The 18,495-nt window shown below is 46.7% G+C and overlaps 1 pseudogene; it reads left to right on the top strand.

Annotated features, from left to right (window-relative positions):
* Positions 1 to 7,312: 7,312 nt before the first annotated feature.
* LOC132022403 (cytochrome c-like) lies at positions 7,313 to 11,822 on the top strand (annotated as a pseudogene).
* Positions 11,823 to 18,495: the final 6,673 nt, after the last annotated feature.

Raw genomic sequence — 18,495 nt, 5'->3', positions numbered from 1 at the left:
ACAATACACGTTTTTATTTCTTTTTCAAATTTTTATTTAAATCCTAGTTAGTGAACATACAGTGCAGTACTGGTTTCAGGAGTAGAATTCAGTGATTCATCCCCTGCGTACAACAACCCCATCATTACAAGTGACCTCTTTAATACCCATCACCCGTGTAGCTCATTCTCTTCCCACCTCCATCAACCCTGTTTGTTCTCTATCGGTAAGAGTCTCTTACAGTTTGCTTCCCTCTCTCCTTTTCTTTTTTTCCTCCTTCCCATATGTTCATCTGCTTTCTTTCTTAAATTCCACATATGAGTGAGATCATATGGTATTTGTCTTTCTCTGATTGACTTCTTTCACTTAGCCTAATACACTGTGGCTCCATCCACGTCATCCCAAATGGCAAGATTCCATTCTTTTTTCACATCTTCTTTATCCATTCATCTGTCGATAGACATTTGGGCTCTTTCCATATTTTGGCAATTGTGGATAATGCTGCTATAAACATTTGGGTGTCTGTGCCCCCTTTGAATCTGTACTTTTGTATCCTTTGGGTAAATACCTAGTGATAGAATTGCTAGGCCATAGGTAGTTCTATTTTTAACTTTTTGAGGACCCTCCATTTCTCTGAGAGTGCTGTGGCACTGTATCTTACCTGCTGAACCTGGAAAAGATTGACCCCATGGGCAAACCTTTATTGAAACTAAGAAAAAAAAAAAAGAGAAAAGATGAAAATAATATCAAAGAGGGGACATTAAAATAAAAAGGAGTCTAAGGAAATATTATGAACAATCAGATGCTGTTCCACAAATTAGAAAACCCAGATGACAAGGCCAAATTCTAGAAAAAGACAACCTATAAAGATTTACCTAAGAAGAAGTGCAAAATCTGAACAGTTCTAAAATAAGATAAAATCAACAATTTTTTGAAGTCTGGCATGGATGTAAGAGTCTCAGAAGCACAGAGATGAACAGGGTTATTCAGGCCACTTCAGAGCACATGGATGGGATAATAGTAAGGAAGTCAGCTTTGCCCTGGGATAAGTTAAATTCCTTTACTTACTCAACAGTCTGGATTGGAGGAGTGAGCCTACCGGCCTGCTCCCTATCCGTGATCCTTGGAGCAAAGCCAGGGGAAGAACCACCCAGCCCAGCCCAGCCCCACAGGCCCAGCATCACCAGGAATGGGAGGAAGTGCCCACACCTACCAACTCTGCTGGTCAGCCATCTATTAACACTGACCACCCAGAAAGCCCCAGCAGTCACCATAGAAGATCGGCCATATTACATGTAACCCATGTACATGAGCACAATACCAATGGGAACAGAAGGCAAGCTGAGGACAAAGCAGGAGCTGACACCCCACAACCCCCACCCCCTCCCATGGGATGTATGTGACATTCCTCAGGCACTCCTGGCTGCCCTTAAGGAAAAACAAACAGTTGATTTACAGAGATTACAATCCTGCAAGACAGGAATCTCCCCCCATTTACAAAAGGTTTAGCAATTTACAAGAACAAAGCCTTTCTACCAAAGGCCTACATTCCAGAAGGGAATGTGGATAGATTAAAAGTCCTTATCATCCATGGCCCATTGACAGATACCTGAACCCGGCAAAGTGTAATGTTCCTCTAGGAAGCTCCCAGCTATCTTAATGTTAATGCCCTGCTAGAGGGAAAAAAAAAACCTTAATTTGACAATCGCCAGGCCCCTGTGTATCCTGTGAGTCTTTAACAGATGAAAATCTTTTCAAAAACCTCCCTTTCTCTTACCTCCCCCAACCCCATAGTATATAATCAGCCACGCCTCACAGCCCGGGGCAGCCCCTCTTCCTGCCAGGGGCCCTGTCCCCTGTGCTTTAATAAACCACCTATTTACACCATAGACGTCTCCAGAATTCCTTCTTGGTCGTCTGCTCCAGACCTACCCCACTGAACCTCACCTATATTCCAAAACCCCAACACCACCACATCTGGAAGCCAAGCACACATATACCTGATTGTGTCCAAGTGGTTAAGGAGAAGAAAGACCCTTCCAGTTGTTCCCTTGGGGAAAAGCTGGATCATTAGGGGAGTTCTGTGGATGAAATGTTTACACACCATTCACATTCACAGTTTTCAGTAACTAGATTCCTATATTGTGTGAATGATGAAGCGGGGATAACAAATGGCATAACTTAGCATACATTTTTGGCAAAAACTGGTGAGTTTATATCCACAGGAGGGGAGTGCAGCAGTTCAAATTCATATTTCCTTTGTAAACAAGGGATCTCTCCCTGAAACATCAGTAGGAGCCCTCACTCAGAAAGAAAAATGGAAAATTTAAGGCAATTAGTCTATTATTAAGGTAAATCCTAAATATCCCATCTGAAAAGAAAGGGTGGGGGAGGGTAACTGAGGAGGGGGGCGGTGGGAGAGGAGGCAGAGGAGGAGGAGAAGGGGGGAGGGAGGTGGAGGAAAGTTGGGGTGGGGGAGGGGGGAGAGGAGGAGGGAGGTGGCGAAGGGCCGGAGGAGGAGGAGAGGTGGTAAAGCGGGAGAGGGAGATCAGGGGCAGCAAGAAGCGGGGAGACATTTAGGAGAGGGGCAGTAAAGCTGAGTTTGCAATATTTAGCCAATTCCATGAAGACATCTAGGCCCAATCTGTGACATGCCTGACCAGGTTTGCATCCTAGTAAAAATCCTGCCCCACCCACCCCCCAACAGGATGTTTCAAGAAATGTATACAATTCTAGGCTTCGTTTGTCACTGGATGGTCAGATGCCTTTAAGTACTTTCCCAGGAGAAACCACAAGTCTGTCTTGGGTCACCCCAGGCTGTGGATTCCCACCACATGCAAATTCTAGCTGAGGGAACAAAAGGCCTTCAACGTAGCAGAAGGGAAGAAGCCAGAGGAACTCCCCTCAGAACCACCCACTGGCCCTTGCCGTGTTCTCTTGAGCCCCCTCCGCCTTTCCTGGGACAAACACCCAGCAGTGTGCAGAAGCTGGTTCCTCCCTGGAAAGGCCAAAGACTGTGCGTTTCTTTGTAAAACTAAAGCCTGAATACATAGCTGCCCTTTTGTCCATGGCTTGGGGATCAAAAAGAAGGGGAGGGATGAGTGGAGAAAGGACACTTTTTGCCTTTGTGTCTTTTATGTAAAGGAAACTTTCTAATGTAACTTACCTTCAAGGCCCCAGGCCAGGACGCCTGGAGCTGGGGCTCTGGCTGCCACGTAGTGGGGCCCACCAGCCACAGGAGAAGGCACTTGCAGACTGGAGGATCCAGACTCCCAGTGTCCTCGTTGTGTGGAACTCAGAATGCAGTGACCTCTAAATATTTCATCACATAGGACAGAAGCTTCTAGAACACTGTGAACACAGCTGACTCATGGGTCACCTAGAAACCAGCTATAGTAAACACCATTTTATGTTAACATACTCTAGGTTATGGATAGCTTGAAGGGGCTCAGTTTGCAGAAGTCCTTAATGTTTTCGACTGAAAATCCTCATGTCATTTTTGGCATGTCAGTTGAACAGTTTTTGAAGGATAAGTTACCAGAATATTGATATCACTTGATCAGGGCAGCTTTTTATTCCTATTATGGTAGCATACTGTTAAAATTCCTGTTCTCCATTAATGATTTATTGTGTGACACCCTTAAGTCTTCAAGAAAAAAAAAGTTTTAAATTTATTTATTTGAGAGAAAGAGTGCAAGCAGGAGGATTGGTGGGCAAGGGAGAGGGAGAAGCAGACTCCCCACGGAGCAGGGAGCCTGAAACGGATCTCCATCCCAGGACCTCAAGATCATGACTTGAGCCAAAGGCAGGTGCTCAACTGACTGAGCCACCCAGAAAACTATTTCAAAAAAACACAGCACATTGTGTTTGCCATCACCATAATTAAAACCGTGCTGACCACAAGAAACTAGGAATACCAATAGTCATTCCACGACACACAAAGATCTGAGGCTTAGCACAAATATTTTTGGAACATCTGACAATTTAACACTCTGTTAGTGTTTTCCTTTCTCTGTTTCTAGTAAATCTGACCCATAAAAGTCTCCCTCTTCCAGCCACCCAAACCCTTTTAGATGATACTTGGCGGTGTTCTGTTAGGCAGCGGGTACACTGACCCAGACTCAGATTTCCCCTCCAGCACTTGGATAAGCCAGTGGCTCCAAGTACTCCCAGGGGCACCAGGGAATACTATGAGTTCTAAGAAAGCTGAGGAATGGAGACCTTCATTTCTTGTGTATCTGCTTTCTTCTCTTCTCTATAGCTTGTCCCTGGCTCTGCTAGATCAGAGTTGGGCATACCCACATCCGGCACATGCTTTCAGGTTCTTCTTGGTGCATGCAGGAAGCTGCACGCCAGAGGCCCGAGTGTGAGCTGTGGGTGGCAGAGCCTGGAGCACAGGGAAGCCCATCCTCCTGAGGAGCGGAGGGCAAAAGGGAAACATTCTAAGCAATCACCATTGAGGGCACCTTTGTGCAGACCCCTCCAGCAGCTCTGACAGAGTGTGGAGGGACACAAAGCCGGGGATGGGAACCCAGAAGAGGGCAGTTTCATCAGACTATAAGAAATGACCTTGACTAAGCCAGTGGTTGCAGGAAGAGGGGGAAAGGGAACCAGGAGCACTTTAGAAGACCCAGTCTGCAAGGCTTGGTGACTGGATGTGAACGGCGGGAAGGGGGAGCTGGGGTCAACTGCCAAGCAGCACACTTGGGCCCCTCGGGGGCTCCCAGCTGAGACAGGGAATAAGCAACAGGGCAAGGTCTTGGGACCAGGGTTTACCCTGCTTCTGAACCCGATCCTTGAGCTAAGGGATAGAAATTGACAAGAGGGAGCGCCTGGCAGGCTCAGTTGGAAGAGGAAGCAGCTTTTTTTGTTGTTGTTTTTTGTTTTGTTTTGGTTTGGTTTTGGTTTTTTATAAACATATAATGTATTTTTATCCCCGGGGGTACAGGTCTGTGAATCGCCAGGTTTACACACTTCACAGCACTCACCATAGCACATACCCTCCCAGTGTCTATAACCCCACCCCCCTCTCCCAAGCCCCCTCCCCCCAGCAACCCTCAGTTTGTTTTGTGAGATTAAGAGTCACTTATGGTTTGTCTCCCTCCCAATCCCATCTTGTTTCATTTATTCTTCCCCTACCCACTTAAGCCCCCATGTTGCATCACCACTTCCTCACATCAGGGAGATCATATGATAGTTGTCTTTCTCTGACTGACTTATTTCGCTAAGCATGATACGCTCTAGTTCCATTCACGTTGTCGCAAATGGCAAGATTTCATTTCTTTTGATGGCTGCATAGTATTCCATTGTGTAGATATACCACATCTTCTTTTTTTTTTTTTTTAAAGATTTTATTTATTTATTTGAGAGAGAGACAGTGAGAGAAAACATGAGCAAGGAGAAGGTCAGAGGGAGAAGCAGACTCCCCATGGAGCTGGGAGCCCGATGTGGGACTCGATCCCGGGACTCCAGGATCATGACCTGAGCCGAAGGCAGTCGTCCAACCAACTGAGCCACCCAGGCGCCCCTATACCACATCTTCTTGATCCATTCATCTGTTCATGGACATCTAGGTTCTTTCCATAGTGTGGCTAATGTAGACCTTGCTGAGGAAGCAGCTTTTGATCTCGTGAGTTGTGAGTTGTGGTTCCACATTGGGTGTAGAGATTACTTAAAAATAAAATCTTTTTATTTTTTTATTTTTTTATTTTTAAAGATTTTATTTATTTATTTGACAGAGAGAGATCACAAGTAGGCAGAGAGGCAGGCAGAGAGAGAGGAGGAAGCAGACTTCCCGCTGAGCAGAGAGCCCGATGCGGGACTCGATCCCAGGACGCTGAGATCATGACCCGAGCCGAAGGCAGTGGCCTAACCCACTGAGCCACCCAGGCGCCCCGGAAAAATAAAATCTTTTTAAAAAGAGGGGGGATTGCCTGGGTGGCCAGTCTGCAGAGCCTTGGACTCTTGATCTCAGTGTTGTGAGTTTAAGCCCAGCCTTGGGGATGGAGTCTACTTAAAAATAAAAATGAAAAAAAGAAGAAAGGGAAGGAAGGGAGGGGAGAGGGAAAGGGGGAGGAGGAAGAGGGAAGGGAAGAAAGGAAAGAGGCCAAATAGGAGTTTTAGGCAAGGCTTTACTGGGGGCTTATGCTCCAGGACCCCGGGAGGAGAGGTCATGGAGAGTTTCTTAGACTTAAGATGGGAAGGGCGCCTGAGTGACTCAGTCTGCCTTTGCTCAGGTCATGATCCCAGAGTCCTGGGATCCAGCCCTCCATGGGACTCCCTGCTTAGCAGGAAGCCTGCTTCTCCCTCTCCCTCTGCCCCTGCTTGTATCCCTTCTCTCCTTGTTTCTGTCAAATAAATAAATAAAGAAAGAAAGAAAGAAAAGAAAAGAAAAGAAAAGAAAGAAACTGAGATGAGAAAAGGGTGAGGTTAAGCTTGTAGAAGTTAAAGCTTGTAGAGCTTCCTGGCTCTTTCCTACTTTGACATTATGCTTTCCATACATTGCCTGTCTCATTAGCATGTTAAATCTCCACCCCTGGACATGACTTTTAGCATTTAAAAGAGGGAAAGGTATGGGGTGCCTGGGTGCCTCAGTGGGTTAAAGCCTCTCCCTTCAGCTCTGGTCATGATCCCAGGGTCCTGGGATCCAGCCTCACAGCCTCGCATCGGGTTCTATGCGCAGCAGGGAGCCTACTTCCCCATCTCTCTCTGCCTGCCTCTCTGCCTACTTGTGATCTCTGTCAAATAAATAAATAAAATCTTTTTAAAGAGTAAAAAAATAAAAGAGGAAAAGGTAACTTGTGGGTACTTCCAGTGCTCACTGCACAGACTCTGACTCCAGCATGGGGTGGGGGGGGGTCCGCCCTGGTGCAGACTGGTTTGGTCTGCATCTCACTAGTTTTTTGCAGGGGCTCACTCTCTCTTTGAAGCTGATGTCCTCTTTTCTGCATTCCTGTAAAATATATTGCTCAAGAAACACAGATTCATGAATTTTCTTTTAGGGACTTTTCACTTTACAGTATAGTTGCATCACTTTAAGGTTTGAGGAGGGGCCCTGAGTCCTGTTCCTATTCTATCTCAACCCCAGGGACACAGCAGAGCAAGGGCAGCCTCGCTGTAAGGTGATTTCTCTCCAGAATTTACCAAAGGTTCCACATAGTTCAGTTTAATTTTTTTAATTGCAAAAACACCCTGAAAATGTAGCTTTACGGGTTTCCCCATAATAACTGCATCCTCTTGATTTAGGTACAGTACACGCACTTGACCCAAGGGGGTGAAATCAGGTAGCAGGTCTGGCATTGTGCTTGCCAGCAGCCTTCTTGGGAGGTGGGGGATGGGGAGCTCAGCTTCCTCCCTGGCCGAGAGTCATACCTTGCTTGCACAAGGCGGCTGGCTACCACCTGGGGAGGGTAAGATGATAGAAGACACTAACCATACAGTTGCGTGGTACCGCTTACACGCCATTCTGTCGGGCGTGGAGAAACATGGGAACAGGAAGTTGGACGTGCCACTTGCCAACCAGGTCATCCAAAAGGCACGAACGTGAAAGCCACTGTGCAGACTGCACTCCGCAGCTAAACGGGAAGTCGCGCCTCCTTACTGCAGAACTTTAAAAGTGATCTGTAAGAAGTTTGGGAAGGGACTTGAGTAACAGATTCCAGCTCATCTTCAGAGAGCCTCAGAGAGAGGCTTTCCATCTTATGGTCTTGCCTTTTTTGGGTGTCCCCTTGGCCAGGTGTTATTAGAGAAGACATGGGGATTTGAGGAAAGAGAGACATGATCAAAGCCACGGATGGTACCAGAAGTCTGAAAGGACAAAAAGGTGCCTAGGCCCGGCTGCGAGTTTACTTTGGATATCCTTCTCCAGGAGTGCCTCCAGATGCACCGGACAGGGGACGGACATGGACTGGCACGTGTGTGCCTTAAATTCTCCAAGTGCGCTACACCTGCTGTGTCTCCACGTGCCACTGCACATCCAACCGATTGGGAGTCACGCTTTACTCCACTCTTTCTCTCCCCAAAGGGCAGGCACATACTAATCGTTCACTGAATACCATTTGATTGGAAAAGTTCGATTTTCCTGTAAAGCTGGACTCTGATTTTAAGGAATTTAAGAAAAAAGCAGGAGAAGCAGGTGAAATAAGAGATGCTTCCCAAGGTATTTCTTGGTCTATGGAGTAAAAACAGGATATCATTTTTATAAGGAGGTAGATTTCCATATATTATTTTTTTTTAAAGATTTTTATTTATTTATTTGAGAGAGAGGCAGAGAGGCAGACAGAGAGAGAGAGGAGGAAGCAGGCTCCCTGCTGAGCAGAGAGCCCGATGCGGGACTCGATCCCAGGACCCTGAGATCATGACCTAAGCCGAAGGCAGCGGCCCAACCCACTGAGCCACCCAGGCGCCCCTCCATATATTATTGAACAAAAATATTTATGTAAAATAGTCTGTGTGTAGAGAGATGTTTAGAAAACTATCTCTGGGGATGCCTGGGTGGCTCAGACTTTAGGTAAAGCATGGGACTCCTGATCTCAGCTCAGGTCATGATCCCAGGGTTCTGGGATTGAGCCCCATGTCAGGCTCCCTGCTTAGTGGGGAGTCCGCTTGAGATTCTCTCCCTGTCCCTCTGCCCTTTCCTCTCCCCCCACACCCCAGAGGCAAGCAGAGAGAGATGGGGAATAGGCTCTCTTAAAGAAATAAATAAATCTTTAAGAAATAAAAGAAAACGGTATTATGCTAAGCTAGATAAGTCCATCAGAGAAAAATAATTATCATACGATCTCACTGATAAGAGGAATTTGAGAAGACAGAGGATCATAGGGGAAGGGAAGGAAAAATGAAACAAGATGAAATCAGAGAGGGAGACAAACCATAAGAGACTCTTAATCTCAGGAAACAAACTGAGGATTGCTGGAGGGGAGGGCCGTGGGAGGGATGGGGTGGCTGGGGGATGGACACTGGGGAGGGTGTTTGCTATGGTGAGTGCTGTGAATTGTGTAAGACTGATGAATCACAGACCTGTACCCCTGAAACAAATAATTATATGTTAATAAACGTGTTATTATATGTTAATTAAAAAGAAATAAAAAACTATCTCTGCATGGTGGTATTTCATTTCATTTCATTCTTTATTTGAATTTTCTGCATTGTTGTGTTTTTTTTTTTAACAACAAACACATAATGCTCCTCACAATTATTTCTATAAGAGAAATAGTAAATTACTCAGGCTGTCAACATTTCATGAGGCTTAAATATCAACCGTAACTATAAATGTGGCAAAAAGCAAAACATACAACATTACCTGTCTTGGAGCAATACATAAACCCATCAATCCAGATATTATTTGGAATTTAAAATATTTATTTTGAAATTTTTAAGTTGTAAGAGTCACATTCAAGTATTTTATAGTCTACTGACATACATACTTTCATTTTTATCTACAAACTTACAGCAGATAAAAAAATAAGACCTGTGATTTTCAAACTCCACGGGCCAGACACCCAGCCACAAAACTTTGCCCATACTGAAAAGCCATGCAATGTATTACATCAACAACTATTTTTGAGGACCTACCACACGCCAGAAACTGGAATTAGGCACCAGATGCAGCGCCCACGTACATTCAGCGTCCCAGCGAGTTTGGGCATATGGCCAGGCCAGTTCACAACGGACTGGTCACTTCTGCTGGAGGGAGAAGCAGAGGCTGTTGTGGCAGATGGTGGAAGAACAGGAGGGGCGGCCATAGGTGCGCAGGCCCAGAGCCGAGAGAGCATGCGCAGGGAACTTTTTTAGTCCCAGGTATGGGAGTGAGGAGCAGCAAGGCGAAAGGCCGGGGCGATCGCTGCAGCCACTAATCCAGGAGTCGCCTGCCAACGTGGGGAGGGCATTTGGATTCTCATGAGAACAACTGTGGGCTACCTGGAGAAAGGCAGGGCACAAGGCAGGACAGGAGGAAGAAGGCTACAAGGGTCCCAGAGCCGGTGGATGGGGGCCTGAGCAAGGCGCCGGGTTGCGACCCCAGAGCCTGGCATCCTAGCCGGTGCAGTGTGGGGGTCCTGGCCACAGGTGCAGCTGGAGGCTCAAGAACAACCAGCAGGCGTGGCCTCCAGGGGCGCCGGGGGCGGGTGTGATAGAGAGCCAAGCCGAAGTGTCCGAAAGCCTGCCAGGCCCAAGTCAAAGTCTCCAGGGAAGAGAACAAGATGCAGGGAGTGAAATGAGAAATTCACTGACTTGCCACTAACTCCTTCCAAGAGGGAAGAAAGTGCATAGTGATGTTGCCATGCGTAGAGGAGGGAGCTGTAGAACACAGTAACTTCCGAATGGCAACCTGAAAGTTACAGGACTTCCAGTCTGAGAAGTAACCCAAGCAGCAGAAGGGGCTCCCAGCTGCATCCAGGGCAGGCAGAGATTTCTGTCTCTGTCTGTGTAACTCCTGTTTGAAGGAGAAGAAGGAATATAGTCCTGGGGCATCCAAGGGAAAACAAACAATAAATTGAAGCAGCGTGTTCGTCAGGGTTCTCCAGAGAAACAGAGCCAATAGTACAGGGTGGGAGGGAGAGAGCTTTATGGTAAGAACTAGGCTCATGCTCTTATGAAGGCTGAGAATCCTCATGACATCCATCTGCAAGCTGGAGGGCCACGAAAGCCAGTGACATAGTTCCAGTTTGAGTCCGAAGTCCTGAGAACCAGGAGCACCAACAGTGGAAGTCCCAGTCCAAGGGTAGGAGAAGACTAATGTCCCAGCTCAATAGTCACATGGGCAGTGAATTCTCCCTTCCTCCATCTTTTTGTTCTATCCAGCCCTCAACAGATTGGGTGATGCCCACCACATCGGGGAGGACCATCTGCTTCACTCAGTGCACCAACTCAAATGCTCATCTCATCCAGACACACTCAGAGATAATGTTTCACCGAATATCCGGGCACTCCATGACCCAGTCAGGTTGACCTATGAAATTAACCATTCTAGGTAGCTTCTCCAAAGACAGGCATGGTGGCTAGGGACAGGAGCCGGGAGGGCTAAAGTGAGGAAAATAGAAAATCCTGTGTGAAGCTACATTTCTCTGTGCACGTTGGTAGAGTCTGGGCCGATCTCAGATTCTGCCTAACTCACTCCACTCCCACAGGTGCAGTATGAGAGTGGGTGCCCTGGACACACAGGGACAGTTAGGAGATGCAGAGGGACATAGATGGAAGGAGAGCCTGGGGTTGCTTGTCTTGGTGAGAAGTGGATTGTCGTGGGCAGGCAGTCTGAGATGGGAGAGAGCATCTAAGAGCTAATGGGTATCTGTGATTTTTTTTTTTCTGATTACTATCTAAAGGTAACACTGATTGTGGAAAGAGAATAGAGGAATCGGGTGAATTAAATTAAATGTCTTTAATGTGAGGAGCCAGATCCAGATATATGTGTTGTATAAATGCTTATTTTAAAAAGGCTAGTAAGTGTTAGAGAGCGGGACGTCCGGCTTGCGAGCGGGCACCTTCGTTTCGTGAGCGACGGAAGAGCGACTTAAAAAGGGTGATGTTGAGAAGGGCAAGAAGATTTTTGTTCAGAAGTGTGCCCAGTGCCACGCCGTGGAAAAGGGAGGCAAGCACAAGACTGGGCCAAATCTCCATGGTTTATTTGGCCGAAAGACAGGCCAGGCCAGGCCCCTGGATTTTCTTACACGGATGCCAACAAGAATAAAGAATAAAGACATGACCTGGGGAGAGGAGACACTGATGGAGTATTTGGAGAATCCCAAGAAGTATATCCTGGGACACAAATTATCTTCACTGGCATTAAGAAGACAGGGGAAAGAACAGACTTGATAGCTTATCTCAAAAAATCTACTAAGGAGTAATAGTTGGCCATCGCCTTACTTAGTTTAAAACAAAAATGACTCATGACTTTTTTTAGGTGTTCAGATGATTCATGCACCAGAATTCAGATCATGAATGGCCGATAGACAATTTCTTTTGGACAGTCCTGATTTAAATAAGATGGGCTTGTGGTTAAATGAATATGATCAGCTTTTGAACCTTGATAGTAATTCTGGTTCAGCAAACGCTGTCAATTTTCCCCTTCTAAAAATATGGTCGGAATTGATTAGTAATGTTCAGCTTTTCACAGAGGTGGTAAATGCCATCTCTAAACTTATAGGAGACTGGTTTTATATTTAGATTTATATAACTGGTTATATTCATTTATTTATTTATTTATTTATTTATTTATTTATTTTAAAGATTTTATTTATTTTATTTGACAGAGAGAGAGATCACAAGTAGGCAGAGAGGCAGGCAGAGACAGAGGGGGAAGCAGGCTCCCTGCTGAGCAGAGGGCCTGATGTGGGGCTCGATCCCAGGACACCGAGATCATGGCCTGAGCCGAAGGCAGCGGCTTAATCCACTGAGCCACCCAGGCGCCCCTATATTCATATATTTAAATACTGAGGAAATCCCTTCACTGTCTCAGAACCAAGACTCAGCTGTGTTTCAGGTTGTGTTCATTAGCCTGATAAAGGCAAGGGTTGAAGATGAGAAGATAAGCTGGCAGTGTCCACTTTTTTCCCTTAACTATGCCAATTTAATTAAAATTCCCTGCATTTAAAAAAAATTAAATAAATAAAAATTCCCTGCATCTCAAATGTTGCCTCTTTCTTAATGAAAGACATTTTAGTGTGGTTTATGTATAATACTAAATAAAGTATTTAACACTTCTCATCTAAAAAAAAAAAAGCTAGTAAGTGTTGATATATAACTCTTTTTTTAAAAAAATTTATTTATTTATTTGAGAGAGATCATGAGTGGGAGGGGCAGAGAAAGAAGGAGAGAGAGAATCTGTGAGCACAGAGCCTGTCACAGGACAAGCTGAAACCAAGAGACCCTCAACACACTGTGCTACCCAGGTACCCTGATATTTAACTCTTAATACTTTATTGATACATACTTTTAAAACATTTATGTATTTATCTGCATCATAACCTTCTGCTCCAGGTAACCAAGGATGAAAAAGGGAAATGTTTTCTGAAGCTGATTGATAATTATCATGGAATGCAAAACACTTATTTTCTAGCCAATCTACTAATCAACTCTTATTTGCGGAAGTGGCCAACTTCCAAAATGACCCCCTCATGGCACTTATCTCCTGGTGTCATGTCTTCGTGTGTTTGCCTCTCACACTGAACAGAGCTGACCACAGAAGGATGCAGTGGAACTCGTGGTGTGGAATTCCAATCATAGGTGATAAAAGACAAGTGTTTTCTGCCTTGGTTTCTCTTAGATTGCTCACTTGAGGGGAAGTGGGCCACCATGTTGTGAGGTCACCCAAGCAGCCCATGGAGAGGCCCATACCAGGAAGAATGGAGGCCTCCTCACAAAACCAGCAGCATGGGAGCAAGCCATCTGGAAACCTATCCTCTGGCCCCAGCCAAGCTTTCAGAAGATTGAGGCCCTGACCAGCTTCTTTAGTGCAACTAATCAAAGATCCCAAATCAGAACCACCAGCTCAGCTGCTTCTGAATTCTTAAGGCAGAGAAACAGCCAGATAGTAAGACTTTATTGTTTATAAGCAACAGAGTTTTAGAGTAGTTAGTTATGCAGCAGTAAAAACATAACGTAATTAAATATTTACCAAGCATTCTCTTGTTTGCCAGGCCCTGGGTCAAGAGAGAGAAATAGCAGATGGTAATTTTTCTGCAAGGGCAGTGTCTCAGAAAGTGGAGGATCTGGGGTGAGCTATGCGCATCCTGGTGGAAATGTCCAAATGTTGGCTGGAGCAGGGAAGGGGGTGAAGAGTCTTGAATTTCTGACCAAATAGGGCTGTTGAGGTAAGATGGTGGTATCAAACTAGCCCAGAGCAAGCCCTCTCTAAACACAACGAAATTTTGAGCAAATAAGTAAAAACACAAAAAACCCCACACTATTCAGATTTTAGAGCAAGGAATGTTCAGAGAAATTAATTTCTAAGAGTCTTGGGGCACCTGGGTGCCTCAGTTGGTTAGGCATCTGCCTTTGGCCTCAGGTCATGATCCCAGAGTTCTGGGATCGAGCCTCACATCAGGCTCCCTGCTCCATAGGAAGTCTGCTTCTCCCTTTCCCTCTGCCTGCTGCTCCGCCTGCTTGTGCTCTCTCTCTCTTTCTGTCAAATAAATAAATAAATTCTTAAAAAAAAAAAAAGAAAAGAAGATACATGTCTCATACTCTGTAAAGGCTAACATTTCGCTTAACAAAGCAGTCTAAGGGAAGGGTGTGAAAGGTCAAGTTCTAAAAATCTCCAATACTTCCCCAAATTTGAAAACAACCGAAGAACAGAACATACTTGCCAGAGGAAAAGGCATGAACGTCCCTCTAACAGCAATCTGTTCCTAACAACTACGTGGTTAGAAGAAAGGAATCGACCAGATTTCACTGGTTTCTTTTTCCACCCCCAGTGGACATATTATAGAAAACTGTATTTGAGGGGCACCTGGGTGGCTCAGTGGGTTAAAGCCTCTGCCTTCGGCTTGGGTCATGATCCCAGGGTCCTGGGATCGAGCCCCGCATCGGGCTCTCTGCTCAGCAGGAAGCCTGCTACCTCCTCTCTCTCTGCTTGCCTCTCTGCCTACTTGTGATCTCTGTCTGTCCAATAAATAAATAAAATCTTTAAAAAAAAAAAAGAAAGAAAGAAAGCTGTATTTGAGAATGCCCCTCTCTGCCACAAAATCAGAAAGGATTTGGGAATCCCTCCCAAGGATTGCCTCTTTCCCTTCTGTCTGGTTGGGGAAAGGAAGTTTCTGTTGAGCAGATGCAGGATAAAGTTGGGGAGGGGTTTGGGGGAGAAAAGAATAAAATTTTACATGTTGAGAGTTTGGGTCAGAAGTAGAATTTCTGAGATTCTAACTGCACTGGAAGTAATTAATCAAAAAATCAAAAGACTTATTACCACCCAGCTGGAAATGTGGGGACTCCAGATCAGGGGCCTGGAAACTGCTGTTTATAAACAATAAGTATTGGATTCATATCCACTAAATGGTTTTTTGTTTGTTTGTTTGTTTTGTTTTGTTTTGTTTTGTTTTTACTCAAGGTGATTCTGGAATGCACCAACCTCTGTCTACTTCCAGGCCACCTCATTTAAACTAACCCTCCCCTCCCCTATCATGGGAGGGGTCCTGGTAGTGGGTGAGGGGTCTGAGAGTGAAGCAGATATAAATGTTAGGTCACTCTGGTCCTTCTCCGAGGATGTGTTTGGGGACTGGGTGGGCCGGAGTGGGGAGAAGGGGGTTCAGCTTTGCCAGAAAGTTCTCTTCAACTCTCTTCAACCCTCACTACTTGGGCATTTGTAGGCGGTGAAGCTCTTGCTACTACAAGTGGCTTTAAGTTCACACAAATTGAAATAGTGGCTGCCAAATGAGAGGTTAACAACCGATCTGAATATAAAAACACAAAAGAAGGATGGATAAAAATCGTATGACCCCCAAATCCAGGCAACTGGCTAAAAAAAAAACAAGGACACAAAATGTACATGTGTGTGATGTGTGCGTGTTACTGATTTTATTCAATTCAGGGGTAGGAAAAAGAATCAATAATCAATGACATTGTAACAGAGGCTGTGATGGTCCTTTTTTATGTGTTATCTTGCCTGGGCTCCAGTCCTTAGTTATTCACACACTAACCTATCTAGGTGTTGCTGGTATGGTATTTTGTATTGTGATTAAAGTTCTTAGCTGACTTGAAGAAGGGGAGATCATCTGAGCAGGTCTGGGTTTACCTGATTCAGTGGGTTGAAAGCCCTGAAGGAGAGAGATCTCCATAGAGGAGTTCTGCTGGGGGACACCAGCTTCAGTAGTGCTGGAGCATGTCCTTCCTGACATCTGCCCTGCGACTGGGGACTTGCCCAGCAGGCCTCTAGAACCACCTACACCCGTTTCTTGTAGTGAGTCTCTTGATACACATCTCCTTTTAGTCCTGCTTCTCTGCCTGAGCCCTGATAACAGAGGCCCAAGATTAATGCCTAAAAATCATGAGGCCCTGAGTTATACTGAAAGCCTTCTACTAAATAAACCTGCACAACATATTTCATTCCTGTGTTTCATGAACCACTCCAAAATAGTCGGAAAAAACAGAAGGTTATAACACTGTGAGTCCAGGGGCGCCTGGGCGACTCAGTGGGTTAAGGCCTCTGACTTTGGCTCAGGTCATGATCCCAAGATCCTGGGATCAAGCTCCGCATTGGGCTCTCTGCTTAGCAAGGAGTCTGCTTCTTCCTCTCTCTCTGTCTGCTTGTGATCTCTGTCTGTCAAATAAATAAATAAATTCTAAAAAAGAGAAGCTATCAGTGTAACTCAGTCATGGCGAAAAATTAATTTAATGGATGCTGAAAATCACTAACGTACAGTTTTTCATCCCACCAGGATTGGTAGTAAGTTGGGAATCAGTGGAAACTAAGTTTGGCTATTAGAAAACTTATATATGTGGCCGGTATTATATCTCTATTCAATCTGCTGCTCAAGACCCTAGAAAATACTCTGATTCTAGAGGATATAATCCATTTCTCCAAATCAACAAGAAAACTATAAGGTACTCCATGACCAATAGACATGTGAGAATCCATTCACCCAGATGGTCCGATGGCCTGGGGGTTGGGGGCGAGGTGGTGGTGGGGGAGACGGCAAACTCCACAGCCACTGGAGCCCTGTGGGGGTGTGGAAGGAAGCCACAAAGTGAGGGCGGCTCCTCCAAGAGTTGCCGCTGAGCCTCAGAAGGAGTCTGTGGGGAATACCGGTGCAGGGAGTCTGCGGTGGCCCGAGTCACCAGCCACCGGGCGCTCTGCTAATTGTCCCTCCATGTACCACCCGGCACCCAGAGCAGGCAGGTGGGTGCTCTGAGGTCAGTGTCACTGCCACCCTCCCTGGCATTCCAGGGCTGGCTGGCTGGTAAGTGGAGGCAGTTCCCACCAGACCTCCTCCTTCAGGCAGCCAGGGTCAGGGACCCACGCCGTGCACTCGGCGGTACCCACAGGCGCATTCTCTGAGTGCCCTGCCGGGGGTGGGGAATGGAGGCAACAGACAGGGCAGCAGACGGCCTCCAGTCATTAGCAACTTCAGGGGCTGTCCCAGAGAGCTGCCTGGCTTGAAGTCACAGCTGTCCTGGGGGAGCAGCCACCCAGTGATTGAGCTACAGCTGTCCGGGCACCGCGAGATGATGGGCAATCCTCCTCTCCAGTACCCTGCCCTGGGGCTTGCTGCAGCTTTGTGGGGGCTGCATCTGGGGTGGCAACTCCTGCAGTTCCTCCCTCTTCTTCCTTCTCCAAGGGCTGATCCCCCATACATCCGCGTCCTCCTCTATCTGCCATCCCCAGCTGTCTCAGTCGGCTTCTGGAGAGCCCAGCCTGCGATGCTTGGAACAAGTTACATGCTGAGGGGCGGTCGCATCTCCTGCGGGTCACCTGTGACCATGCGGACGGAGGGAGGCTGGGCCCACGGGTTCCACGTTGTCCTCACTCATCGCACTCGGCACCCTCCTTTCCTTCCCCACTGAGGCCCTGCTGAGCTACAGCGGCTCCTGGCCTGCGACCAGCCTCAGTCACTCACGCAGTCCAGTCCTTTTCATTGCCCCTTACTCATTATCACTATGGTGGTTCTGCTCCCATTTCAAGCCCTGATACAGGGTCCTGGGGAAAGGAAAAATAAAACTTCACGACGGACAAGAGATAACATGAATTTTGAAATCAGACAGGCCTTGCTTGAAACATGTGTGTAACTTTATTTTCCTGAAAATATGTAGTTCAATGTTTATGTAATGCTTTACATAACCCTGCAGGATTTCAGCAGAGCTCCTGGACCTGAACCTGCGCTCTCGCATCTCGAGCCACCTGCTCACTCTGTAAATGAGGTTTGCCAGAAACTCAAAGGTGATTTGTGCTGGCAGGGGGCGAAAGGGTGGATCCCTGGCAGGAGATGTCAAGTGAGTGCCTTGCCTCTTGGATACAGGGCCAGGCCACTCCCTTCTCCTGGAAACCCAAGGAGCAGTGGAGATGGGCTTCCTGCACTCAGGGCACGAAAGTTACACTTGAGAGCTCCAAGAGGAAAGTTTCTGGAACCCATGGGTCCATGGGGTCTCCCCTGTTCCCTAAGTTCTGGGTAAAATGGTCTTGAACTCCACACCCACTTCCCTGAGCGTCGAATCCAGAACCTGTAGGGTGTGAGCATCTGGGGCCCTCACCCACCTTCCTAGCGTGAGGACCGCAGCTTCACTTCCATCTTGGGAAGCTAGAAGCTGCAGCCAATCCCGCACGGAGCCATAAAGGCAGGGAAGTCTGGGACAGGTCACATTGTACCAGCTGAGCTGATACAATGCAAACTGACCCTAACCCACTCTGTGGGTCTCTCAGGACCCTGGTTACCTTGCAGCAGCCCAACACAGACGGCCAAGTGTGACAGGGGCCGGCCAGTGTCACCCATCCCCGCGTGGGGGCTTGGCTTTCAGCAGCCCTGCTCCTGTCCTCCCGCAGACAGTCGCCCACTCGGGAAAGGTGTGCAGGTAGCGATGAGAGCAGTC

Source organism: Mustela nigripes, chromosome 7 (genome assembly GCF_022355385.1).
Source record: "Mustela nigripes isolate SB6536 chromosome 7, MUSNIG.SB6536, whole genome shotgun sequence".
NCBI classification, from domain to species: domain Eukaryota; kingdom Metazoa; phylum Chordata; class Mammalia; order Carnivora; family Mustelidae; genus Mustela; species Mustela nigripes.
The sequence above is the reverse complement of the archived record's forward strand: the minus strand, read 5'-3'. Positions and strand labels throughout refer to the sequence as shown.